Below are 12620 nucleotides of genomic sequence, written 5' to 3'. Positions count from 1 at the left end.
GTGTAATTGGATGTTCAAAAAGACTTTTAGTGTTAATTAAAGTGGATGCCTTGCATTTTCCACAGGGATATGTCTCTGGTTTTGTAACAAATGTCTTCGGTCGCCTCTGAACATTTATTATGAAAACAGGGACATATCAATGTAGGAGATGCAAGGCATGCTCATAGATGGCATATAAAAAGTTATTCTACACATAAATTTCTATTTATGATTTTGCAATTAGTGGAAGAAATTTTAAGAGGTGGAGACATACAAAAATCACACAGAATACTTAATATGCTGGATAGCCAATTCACAGGCTGATAAGGAACCAAGGCTTAATGGTATGGTTCCTTTAAAACCTGCATTGAAAGGAAGGAAATTGCTTTTGTAGCTTTGTTTTCATTGGTGCTTGCTTGTTTAAATACCCTTGGATCATAGGAAATGGCAGGATCTGAAGAAGGCTTAGATAGCTGAAAGTGTTTGTCCTGTTTGTCTTATCAAGATTTATCCTGTTTTTTTGAACTACGTTATTTTATTGCATTTTATTAAACAGTTGTTTTTTAACAGTTGAATCTTTTACCTTCACCATGGTGGCAAGACTTTACTTGGACATGTACTTTAGAGATGCATTATGGAAAATGTAATGATTTTTACTATTTTGTTCATAAACAAATGTTTAACCAAAGAGGGTTACCAGAAAAGCAGTTAATGTGATAGAAGCGACGTTCATTTTGAAATATGACATAATAACTCCAACAGACCCAAATTTGGATTTATTCTGGCATTTTGAATTCAATTAAAATTGATTTTAGAACATTGTTTCAAAAGGAACTTTACTTTTACCTTTAAGAAGTGACTAACAGAATATAAAGTTAATATAAAGAGTACCAGTTATATAATTCATTATTTGATAACCCCATAATGCTTTCTAACAAAGTGCCAGTGTACAAAGCATTGTACCAAACTAACAGCCTTGTGTTTCCCTATTTCTTTGAAAGGACACAGCAAAATTAGCTTCACCATTTATCTTTATTACTTTAGTATGATCCTATAAACAAGAAAAACAGAGGAGAAAACATGAATAAATCCTTTGACTATGATATCGCAAGGATGTCTTTGGACCTCATCTACACTTTCAAAGGAAGAAACTGCTCTTGGAGCTTAACGCAGAGGGCACCAGCTACCTGCTAAGAATTACCCTCTTTATTCTATCCCTTTTTAATTATTTCCACCTTTCACATGCATACTTTATAATTCTGAGAAGCCTCTTAACCAGACAGCACTCATGGTATGTCTACAAAAATAGGCAAGTGTGCCTAGCTGGTATTTCTGGCTTAAAAAAATGACTGGATAACTGCCAGCATTTACTTCTAGTTTGTATGAAGTGACATCTATGAGGGGCAGCACATAACCTGGTGCATTCAAGGCTCTAAAATAAGTTCCCTCATCCAGTGTCTGATATACCTATATTAATACATGAAAAGGTTTATTTTTTTGCATAAAAGCATGTTTATTAACTTTTAATAAAACTATCTTGGCTATGTTTCTTGACTACCTGTTTTATGAGTTTCAACTTTAGTTATTGCCTAGATATGTCTGTTGCACTTGAGTTAACTTGGATACAGTGTATTAAGGAAAAGTGAGAGTAGAAGATGATCAAATTGTTTAACCGCATTGCTCTAGACACCCAACATTCTCCAGTGGACTCCATGGTCATGCAAATACTTGTGGGAATTTTCTTTTCCATAATGTCCTCCAAAATGGGTCTGCAGATCTTTCAAATTATGCTGAAATTTCCAGAAGCTGCTTCAAATAGCTGTATAAACCTCAAAATGCTGCTGCATTCTTTTCACATTTAGGCGAGTCAGTAGAATCATCAGGCTGCTCTATGACTTATGGCACAGGATAGAATTAAAAGTGTAGGTCATCAGTGAGAGCTGAAATGCTTCCCGGTAGAAAACACAGTGTTTGTTCTACCCTTATATCAGTGCTTTGTGTAAGGATGGTGGAAATGGACTTCTCTTTGTTGATTGTATGAAGAGTGAGGCATACTGAGAAGGAAAAATGTCAGTGTGTGTATTTCATTTTAATATGCTTTCATTACAAGATGGATCCCTGAGTGTTTTTCAGTATTTATCCGATGATTTATTTCCTGCCAAATATGAGAAACTGTTAGCATGGCAGAAATGCAAAAAGTTCTGTTCACTGTAGAAAGCAATATGGAGTTATCAAATTGTGAATTCCATGACTGGTACTCTTTATATTAACTTTATATTCTGTTATGGAATTCAGAACTCATGCCTAATATGGAAATTTATGAACAAGGAGTCAGGAGAGCTTAGCAAAATTAACACTTTAAAGTTAATTTTTATTTGGTCAATGGTTGTTCTAAGATTGTTACAGTAATGTTGCTTTTAATTAAAAAAGGTATAAAGAATGTATGGTTCTGTTATTCGGGGAGACAGGACTTGATTTCTTAGTCTCCCAGACGTGCCTTTCTTTGCAATAAATGAAATTGTTACACTCTGCTGAACTGTCTCAGGTGAAAAATGTTGGTACTTTAACAGTGTGATGCCATGTCTACTCAGATTTCCAAGCATTTGTGTGTTGCTGCATTAGAAATTACCACTGGGTCCAAATGTGGCAGGTTTTCTGTCAGGCAAGTTTCTGATCATCTATACACAATCTCTCTAAATCTCAGCAGAGTTTAAGGTCTGTAGAAGCAAGCTTTACTAATACATTCTCCACTAGTTTTAATTGCATGTGAGTGGGTAAATTGTATTGTGCTCAACCACGCTAATAGCATTAAATTATTTAATTGTGTGCTAGTGGGGTCTAATCAATAAATATAATGTCAGGGTATCCTTGTCACAAAAACTGAGTATCCTTCTCAGGAGTGAGAGCCGGTTCTAATCAAATATAAAGAAGAGAAGGAACAAACACGATTCCTTCACTGAGAATGAGAGTGAATTTATAATTATAGTCGCATGTCCCTTTGGTATAAGAATGAGTTTTTATAATGGGTGCCAGTACAAGTAGTTTGAAAGAGCAAGAGTGTGGGATTCCAAGCAAGTATGTGTTTAATAAATAAGGAAGGAACAGATATAGCTATTTGGTAAAATGGTCTAAACTCACTAAAATTATAGGGCATTACAGTTTCCGGAAAAAGGTACTTTTGATAGGAAAATTTTAGAAAACCTAAAACATAAGCTGAAACAGAAAAGCGATAAGATACCAGCCTCTTGTTGGTCAGCTTTCAATGACTGGTAAGAAGAAGCCAAAAATAAGGAAAAGGACTCTGTAGTTAGAAGTTACTTCCGCTAGATTAAAGTCACAATTCCAAACAGCTAATAGAAGAGTACATTTGTTACAAAAATGTGCAAATGAAAAATCCCATTCCTCTGATATTTATCTACTAAGACAATTAGAAAAGTTATCAGTCACACAGGCGGAATTATGGCACAATGACTGGCCTTTGATACCTTCTGCACCCACTCCACCTTATGACCCACCTGTGACTCAAGAAGCTGACAGTTCTCCTTCCCTAAGAAGTCAAGTGGAAATAAATGCTACAGAAACAACTACCACTTCCCCAGATATAGGCAAAGTGACTTCTACCACTTCTAATTGTCCCTCTGGGTTGGTTTATGAAACTAGGCGTCCATCAATAGTAACACACAGTACACACCGTAACACCATCAGATCAAATGTTACTACGAATAGCCAATAAAAAACAAATGTATCATAAGACAAATATGGAGCTAATGCTAACCACATGGGAAAGTTAAAAAGATTTCCTAATAAAAGTTCTCCAGCAAAAACTTGCACTTTGAAAAAGATCAAGCTCTTCCAGACACTGGAACCCACCTAATTTGTTTTCATCAAGGGCAAGTCATGCCTACAAAATCTGATGGGCTTCTTTGAGAAGGTCACCAAAGCAATGAACAAGGACAAAGTGGTTCACACTGCCTACCTTGGCCTGGCCAAGGCATTTGACACAATGCCCCACTAAGGCATTGTTGATAAAAGCAAGTGGTTAGGTATAACGCCTTATGCCACCCGGTGGATAGCCAAGTGGATCACAGACAGGAACCAGGAAGTTAGAATTTGGGAGTCCACTTCTACAAAGAGGTTAGTCACAACTGAAGTCCCTCAGTGATCATTCCTGGGATTGCACCTTTTTGGCATGTTATTATTTTATTATTTCTCTGAAGTCAAAGTTAATGTCAAGGGCCTCTGGCTGACCAAATTTGCAGAAAATTGCAAATTAGAAGCAATCATAGAATCCCCCATTAATACTAATGTTCTCCAGGAAGGGCTGTCACAGACAAATAACTTGTGTCAGAGCAATGTACTAAAACTAAATGCCAAGAAATGCATAACGGTTTCCTTTGGGAAGTCATCCACTCCTGGTAACTACCATATTGATAATACATTCCCAAGAACTGACCCAGTAATCAGGGACTTGGGAACACATGTAGACAGTAATCTAGCCTTTGATCATCATGTGTCTACAGTAGTGAGGAAATCTTTCTATATTGTGCAGCTTCTAAACAAAGGAATGGCACCTAGGTCCAAGGAGGTCATTGTTCCACTATATTCAGCAGTCATCAAAGTCAAAGTCAAAGCAAACTTTACTGTCGATCAGATGTACCTAACAGTCCCAGCTGAACGACATTTCATTGCTTGGTCCCAATGCAAGACATAACATATATGATTAGAAGGACAGTAAGAGAGATTCACATACAGTAATAATTAGGATACTTGGCAACACATACATTTCCCTCATATTGGACAATTAGACATTAGACAATATTATACCAGTAGGTATTGCACAGACTAAGAATAACCAAACCTGTCAATGAATTCAATGCCCTCTTTATTGAGTACCTAACCAGGTACATCCAAGAAATGGAACATCGATAGAGGTTCATCACTAAAATAATACAGGGACTACGTGATATGTCCTATACAGACAACCTCAAAGCCCTATCCCTGTATTCTGTCTCCTACAGGATGTTGAGGAGGAGAGCTATGCTTGTCATACAAGGCATTGTTGGACCCCGCTCTGATGAACCTCCTGCAGGGTTCATCACTAAAAGAATACAGAGACTAAGTGATATGTCCTATATAGACCACCTCAAAGCCCTATCCCTGTATTCTGTCTCCTACAAGATGTTGTGGAGGAGATTTATGCTTGTCATACAAGGCATTGTCAGACCCCATCACGATGGACCTCCTGCATATCTACAAAATAAATAGCACCGGAATTACCAGTTCTAAAGACTTAAACCATGAATGTAATATAAATAGGACTTGCTGGAGAGACAGGCACTGTATGTATCCTGGGGGTAACCATTGAAAATGTCAGAACCCTCTAGAGTGAGTCCCAAAATACAGAGACTGAATGACCAAAAGAATGGACTTCCATATACTAAGTCTAAGATGCCATTTCTTTTAATATTTCTTTTTTTCTCCTTAATATGGTGATCTTGGATTTGGTATATATAAGTTGGGGGGTTTAGAGAACTTGTTCCCCACATGGGAGGTGCAGAGGGGCTAGCCCCCTTCAAAAAAGCTTTAAAGAGATGAGCAATTTTCAAGATTCTCTCTTCTCTGGGTTTTCAGTCTTTTTCTTTGTTTTTTTTTTTGTTTGTTTGTTTTTTTTTTTTATCGTTGTCTTACAGCACTTTTAGTGCTGACATTTCAGTAGGGAGCTACCCCAGAGACTACTCCCTTTTCTGGAACAGGTTCCCCATCAATGTGAAGCAGAGTTGCTCCCTAACCCCAATTCAAGTGTACCTTGAACAATTGGATGGAAGCAGGAAATTCATCCCTGGTTTGCCACCTATGTCTCTAATGGACATAGGCAGTCTGTAAATGGTTCATTTCTCAGGCCCCTGCTTGTAAATGTTTCAGCTCCCAAGTCCCTGCTTACACTTATCAAGGGTACCACAACTTGCTAGAGATCTGGGATGCATGGCAAGGCTTAAAAAAGCCCCAGTGGTCATTAGCCTAGTACACATCTATGAACCTAAGCAAATTATTACCCCCTTCTGAATGTCATAGATGGGGAGGAATATCAGTGGACACCACCTGTAGAACAAAATGCAGAGGAAAGAACAGATTCTGATTCTTTCACTGATTCTGATCCAGCAGGTAAAGATAGCAATGCTGAACCTGCAATAAGGGTAGTAGATGCATGGACTGCAGTGTATTTTCAAACGATTATATAATCTCTTCCTCACATTTGAACACATTCAGCAAAATATGCAAAAATTTTAGAAGGACGTGTTGACAATCTGAGAGGAGTATTAAAATCCTCCACACTCCCTGATATTTTTAGAAAGATATGGGAAAAATCAAATATTGGAGATAATATCCCAAAGCACAGAGATAATGGATTTCTAGCTGATATAAATAACTTATTATACTCCATTACTATGATGTGTTTCCCAACACCTTATTGGACAAGAATTAAGCTATTCTAGAGAAAAAAATGTCTCTATTCATGTGTATTTGCAATGCATGATAGATGGGTTTGAAGTCTTCTCTGGGCATCCAGAGCCTACAGAAGATGCAGCAGCCAGTGGGCTGTCAGCAGCTTTCGTAGAGGGCTTATTGCCACCTATACAAGAACAAATTAAAATGGCTTGTTTGAAATGGCCAAGTTTGGGTATTCATTAAACTGTGAATTTGATAATGACTCATGAGGATAGGGAAGGGGAAGAATAAATCATAGGGAAGAGACATAGTCCAATTCTTCCAACTGCAACTCTCAAGACAATATCAGCAAAATTATTATCCCCCCTGCCTCACCACGGTCACAGCCAGGTGTGCCACATTTAAACACTTGTTTTAATTGTAGTCATACTGAGCATTGGCAGAAACAATATCCATTGTCTGGACAGCATGTGAGTTTGCCAGATGCTCAGGTACCACAGCAGACTGAAAGAAACCCTCCTGTTTGGAACACTGCTTGACAGCCACCATAGGTTCATAGGATGATACTTGGCTATTGGCCTGGAGGCCCTTATAAACCTAGCCAAGAATATTGCCGATGTTCCCACAAAGTCAGCACCTGTTTCTGTTGTCCACCAGGGACACAGGTAGGATCCCAGGGGTGTATTTTCTGTTTCCCATCCAGTCATCCAGGCTCCTGTTAAAGATGTCTAGAAAGGTACTTTGCTTGACATGGAAAGGGAGTCTATTCCACACATGGGGGAGTCTTTGAGACACAAATCTATCCTATCAACAAGTTCTATTAATGTCACAGAGCAGGTTGAGGCCTTGTGTGTCAGTTGCACGAGTGGAGTTTGACTTACCTATATGTGGCAACTCCATCAAGGTTGGGTCTGTGATGGTCTTGTATAGCAGACACGGGCCAACTCTGAGCAGTCTGTATGAGACTGAGTAGAGGGACAGGGCTTTAAGCTTATCTGTATAGGATAAGTGTTGAGTCCCTGGATTTTCCTGGTCAGGAACCTCTTTGATCTCTCCAGCTGCTGCATGTGCTTGTCAAGGTACATGCCGAAGGGGGTATTGTACTCGATAATGGGTCTGATAAGGGAGTACAGGGATGTTAAGACCTCCTTGTTCCTTGATAAAACTAGATGAAATACCCTTACTTATGAGGTGGGCCATGTAGAAAGCCTTCCTTACAGTGGAGACAGAGTGGTGGTCAAAAGCCAGGTTGCTATCAACCTGGGTGCCCAAGTCCCTCACAACTGATTGCGTGCTTAGTACATTGTTATTAATGTGATAATTTCTGAGGAAACCATTTTCCCCAAAGGGGATAATGATGCATTTCTTGGCATTCAGTTTGAGGCCATGCTTCTGGCACCAGTCATTAGTTTGGGAAAAGCCCTCTTGGAGGATGTTTACGTCACTAGGGGAATTTAAGACAGCACTCAGCTTGCAGTCATCTGCAAACCTGGTCAGCCACAGAGCACTGGTTTTGGCTTACACCTCAGAAAAGTATATCCCAAACAATAGAGGCCCTAAGACCAGTCCTTGTGGGTACACTGTTCTTTATGCATCTACTACTAGAGGTGGCTTCCCCTATTTTGACTGAGTGGGTTCTATCAATGAGCCAGTTGAGCTACCCATATGGTAACATATAGGTTGATGCCTAGCTGGGAGAGTTTATCTATTATGCCCGAGTGGGGAATAGTGTTGAATGCTTTAGCTAGGTCAAGATAGGTGGTGTGCACTGTTTTCCCTTCGTCCATGGCTTTGGTCACTGTTTCAAAAAACTCGGCCAAGTTTAATAGGTATATGCTCTTCCTTTGACAAAACCAAACTGTGTGGGGTCAAGCATTTGGAGGTTGTCAATGTCCTTGTTTATAAGGTCCATGATAAAGTGTTCCATGGCCTTGCAGATCAGGCTAGTTAGGCTGATGGGCCTATAATTGCCTGGGTCAGTGGACGCTCCGGTGCTCAGGCTTTGATTGAATAGGGTGCCTAATGGAGCTGAGAGCTCATGCCTGACTTCATGTAGGATGCAGTCAGGGATGTTGTCAGGTCCCATGGAGATGGTATTTTTTGCCTTTGACAGGGCATTGAAGACCTGTTCCTGGGTGATGAGGGCAGGGGGGAAGATGCTGGAGATGTCTTGGTTTACTGATGGGGGGGACAGGGGGAGTGAAATTTTCACTGAACCTGTCTGCCAGCAGGTTGGCTATATCTATGGCTTTTCTGTATGTGGTGTTCTTGACCACCAGTTCAGAGCAGATTTGAGTGTTACCTTTGAGATTGCAGATGTATTTGAAGAAGGCCTTGTGATTATTTTTTGTGGATGTGGCCAATTTGGATTCAATGTTAGCCTTAGAGGATTTCACCAGTCACCTTATTTGCTTGTTCAGACAAAAGAGAGATTGCTTCCAACTTGGCACCTGCTCCTTCTTGGATCTGGACAGGTTTACCAGACAGGTTTATTCTACCTTGAGGAAGATGATTTGGTCCTGTCCAGGTACTGCTGAATACATACAGCTATGTTGGTGCTTATATACTTTTTTGGTGTAGGCTTGGACATCAGTGCTAGTTCCAATTGAAGGGACAGTGGCTGTGAAGCTGCTCATACCTGCTCTTAGGAGATTGTAGTCAACTTTGGAAAAGTTTTTTTTGTTTGACCCTGACAAGGGGGTGGGGGTGGGGGGACAGAGGAGATGGTGACTTTGAAAGTGATTGCATTATGGTTGGATCTTACCAAGGAGGATGACACTGTAGGGGTGCTACAGTGGCCACTCATGTTGGTTAGTGCCACGTCCAGGATATTTTCACATCTTGTGGGGGTGTCGACCAGCTGAGCCAATGGATTGGCATTGATGAAGTAGAGGAATCTCTGGGTATTTATGTCTGGGCTAGAACAGGTCTTCCACTCTATGGTTGGATAGTTAAAGTCACCCAAGATCAGGGTGGAGCGTTGAATCTTGATGGATTCAAGTAAGTCCAGATAGGTGGAGTGGGCATCCTGAGTCATGGTTGGGGGTCTGTGTATAGCTATGATTTGAACAGGTATTTTATCAACAGTTAACTGCATTTGGAGTATCTCCTGTGTGTCATACCTTTTGACCAGCCTGGAAGTGTGTATGTCTTTGACAAATATTGAAACTCCGCCTCCTTTGGGTTTGTAGCCCTCTGTTTGGGGTCTGAAAGTATGGTAGGATGCGTAACCTGGTAAGGCTGGGGTGTTCTCTGCAGCTTTGAACCAGGTTTCAGTGACTGCACAAATGTCAGCATCCTCCAGGATAAGAAATGCTTGCAATGAGTGCAGTTTTATGCTAGGACTCTTAGCATTTATCAGTATGACCTTTAAATTTCGATTAGAAGAATTTTTCATGTTGGTAATTTTATGCTCATGACTTTGCCTAAAAAAAGGCACTATGGGGGAGGCAAGAGCCTTGGCCATAAACCTGAAGCCCAGATAAAACAGAAGAAGGCCATCTCTGTCAAAGCATCATGGTCTGTCAATCATGTCTTCCCAGGCTGTCCGGTACTGGATCCCCTTGGAATGACACCAGAGACTAAGCCAATTGTTAAAGTAAATCATTTTCTGTTGTATTGAAGCATCATTCTGGGTCACCATAGGATGCTGCTTAAGGCTGGGGACATACCTGCCTGTCACACATATTCAGCAAGCTCAATCATGTCTCTCTTCATACAGTCCAGAGAAGTATGTCTCAAATCATTCACACCAACATGGACTATGATAGAGTCATAAAAGTACCTGTTGTTAAGAGACTTGAGTGCGTGCATGATATGGCAGATTCTGGCACCTGACAAGCAACTTACCATAGCTTTTTCCTTGTCTAGCCTGGTGAGGAGCACATCAGTGTGCCTCACAATAGAGTCCCCTATGACTAGTATGTTGGGTTTGTGGCTGGGCCATAGAGGCTGTGAGACACATGTGTGTGTACTATTTGTGGCGATTGCTGCTGTGGATTGTGATCTGCATGTATGTTTTTGCTTCAGAGGTCTTTTTTGTTTAGGTATGTTTTTGCTGAGAACCTCCACATATATAGGAGTGTGTTGTACAGGTGTGGGTGGTGTTAGAGGTGTGGTGTTTGTAGTGTTTGCACAGACAGCCTTTTCTGTGCCAGATGTACTGGCTTGTGATTGAGACAGCAAGGATTCTAGGTTCTTAATGTAATTGCATCTCTCACATATTGTGTTCCCAGGTGGTAGTAGTAGAGGGTTGTCCGTGTACATAAGGCAGTTGCTAGCCTGTCTCAGGATGCCCATATCAACCAGACTAGCAACAGAAACCATAGGAAATTGTCCATCCATGGTTGTCAGAATCTGTGGAAGAGAGGGCAGGGATAGTAGAGTAGGTACTATCTGAGGACAGTACCTATAGGTGTGAGTAGGGCTGGATAAAATCAATACAGTAGCTGCATGTGAGGGCTTCACTTACACAGGAATGCTGGTAAGGGAAAAATATGCAGCTAAGATACCTCACAAAGGGTTAAAACAGTGCAGGGGTGGTGTACAACATGCGCAAACCTGCACAAATAATGGGTTTAAATACCACAAAAAAGAAAGTAGAATAGAAACACTGGAATTAACCAATCAACCCTTGTCCCTGAGCTCTTAGCTAAGCATCCTATGCCAGACCAGTTCCAATCAGTTCTCTTACTACCACTAAGTGCAGGCACGCCCCTGCCAACACAAGATGGCATAGCAGGAAACATAGGAATCACACAAACAGATCTGGATATAGCAAAACCTGTAACCAGACAATGGTAAAGATATTTGAACTCTGTTTAGGTCGATTTAACACAGGAGAACAGTTACACACTTAAATATAACAGTAGTAAACACGAGCAAACTGATTTAAACAAATTAACCAATTAATCAATAAAAAAACTCAAAACTGAACCCTGTTTCAGCAACCTTTAATCAGACGAGTTCTAACTGCACACTCCTGCACTAGGTTGTGGGAAAACCCTCTCCAAATAAAAGATGGCCTGGATTAGTGCTCATGTTATACAAACAGAGCTAGATCCAGCAGGTCTGAATCTAGTCTATGCTACAGCAAATAAGATGCACCAATTTCAGGAAGAAACAGTTCAAATAAGCAGGCACAATAAGCCTTCAACCAGCAATTCTCAGCTCAGAAGGGCAGAATCTACATTCTCCTCCCACAAGAGTGTAGACCAGAAACATTTTGAATGTAAAATAACTGGCCTGAAACCCAAGTGCTTAAACCAGAACTAAGATAGTTTTAGAATAATAGACACACTAAGCCTTCAGCCAATAATTCCCAACTTAGAAGGATGTAAGCTCCCTCTCCTGCCACAAAAGTGTAGACCAGAAACCTTCCTAATGTAAAACAATTGGCCTGAAGCCCAAGTGCTTAAACCAAAAGGCTAAGAATAACAGTTTCAATTTAATCAGGCTGCTAACAAGCAGTAATAAATGCATCAGAATAAATGCAATTGAATACTTTTAAGAACAGGCACTAAAAGCAAAATAAAGTACCAGCTTTGTAACAAAACCATTAGGACAGCTATGTACAGGAATCACAGTTATTTCCTTTAGTACCTATTGACCAGGATGGTCCATTTGTCAATGTTGCAATATAAAATTCATCTATCCCATTACTCGTTGTTGCAGTAGCTACTAGATTTATGATTGCATCAGCAAATGCTGAACAACTTCCACTTTGTGAACACACAGTTTGGGGTGTGGGTGTGTCTGGAGTTCCTTTAGCCTATTCAGAAACGTAACCTGATCTTATTCAAATTGGTCCACTAAAAGAAGAGCATGCTTTTATTGCAGGAAATGCTGCCCTTTTAAATCTAAGTAAATGTTTATTGTGTAAATTGTGATGTACTGTTTATTGAACACCAGATGGTGTATTTCTAGATATTCCTAATTAACCCTTTGGATTATATTAAACACTGTTTGTACAGATAAAGATGCCGTTTCACTATTTTAACATCAGAGCAAAATGTAAAAAACACTGATTTGGAGGAATTAAAACTGATCCTTGTGTACTTCTGGACTACCCTTGAAAATTAAGTAGGGCTCATAAAAGATGCAGTGCCTGTGCATATAACATTAAAATTGTGAGCGCCTGTCTATGGTAGCTCAGTATCCTTTGACAGTAAAAGAAGAAAAAAGAATTGAACTTG

This window comes from Protopterus annectens, chromosome 5.part0, assembly GCF_019279795.1.
Source record: "Protopterus annectens isolate FY-2018-M chromosome 5.part0, PAN1.0, whole genome shotgun sequence".
Classification (NCBI taxonomy): Eukaryota; Metazoa; Chordata; order Ceratodontiformes; family Protopteridae; genus Protopterus; species Protopterus annectens.
Note: the sequence above shows the minus strand (reverse complement) of the source record.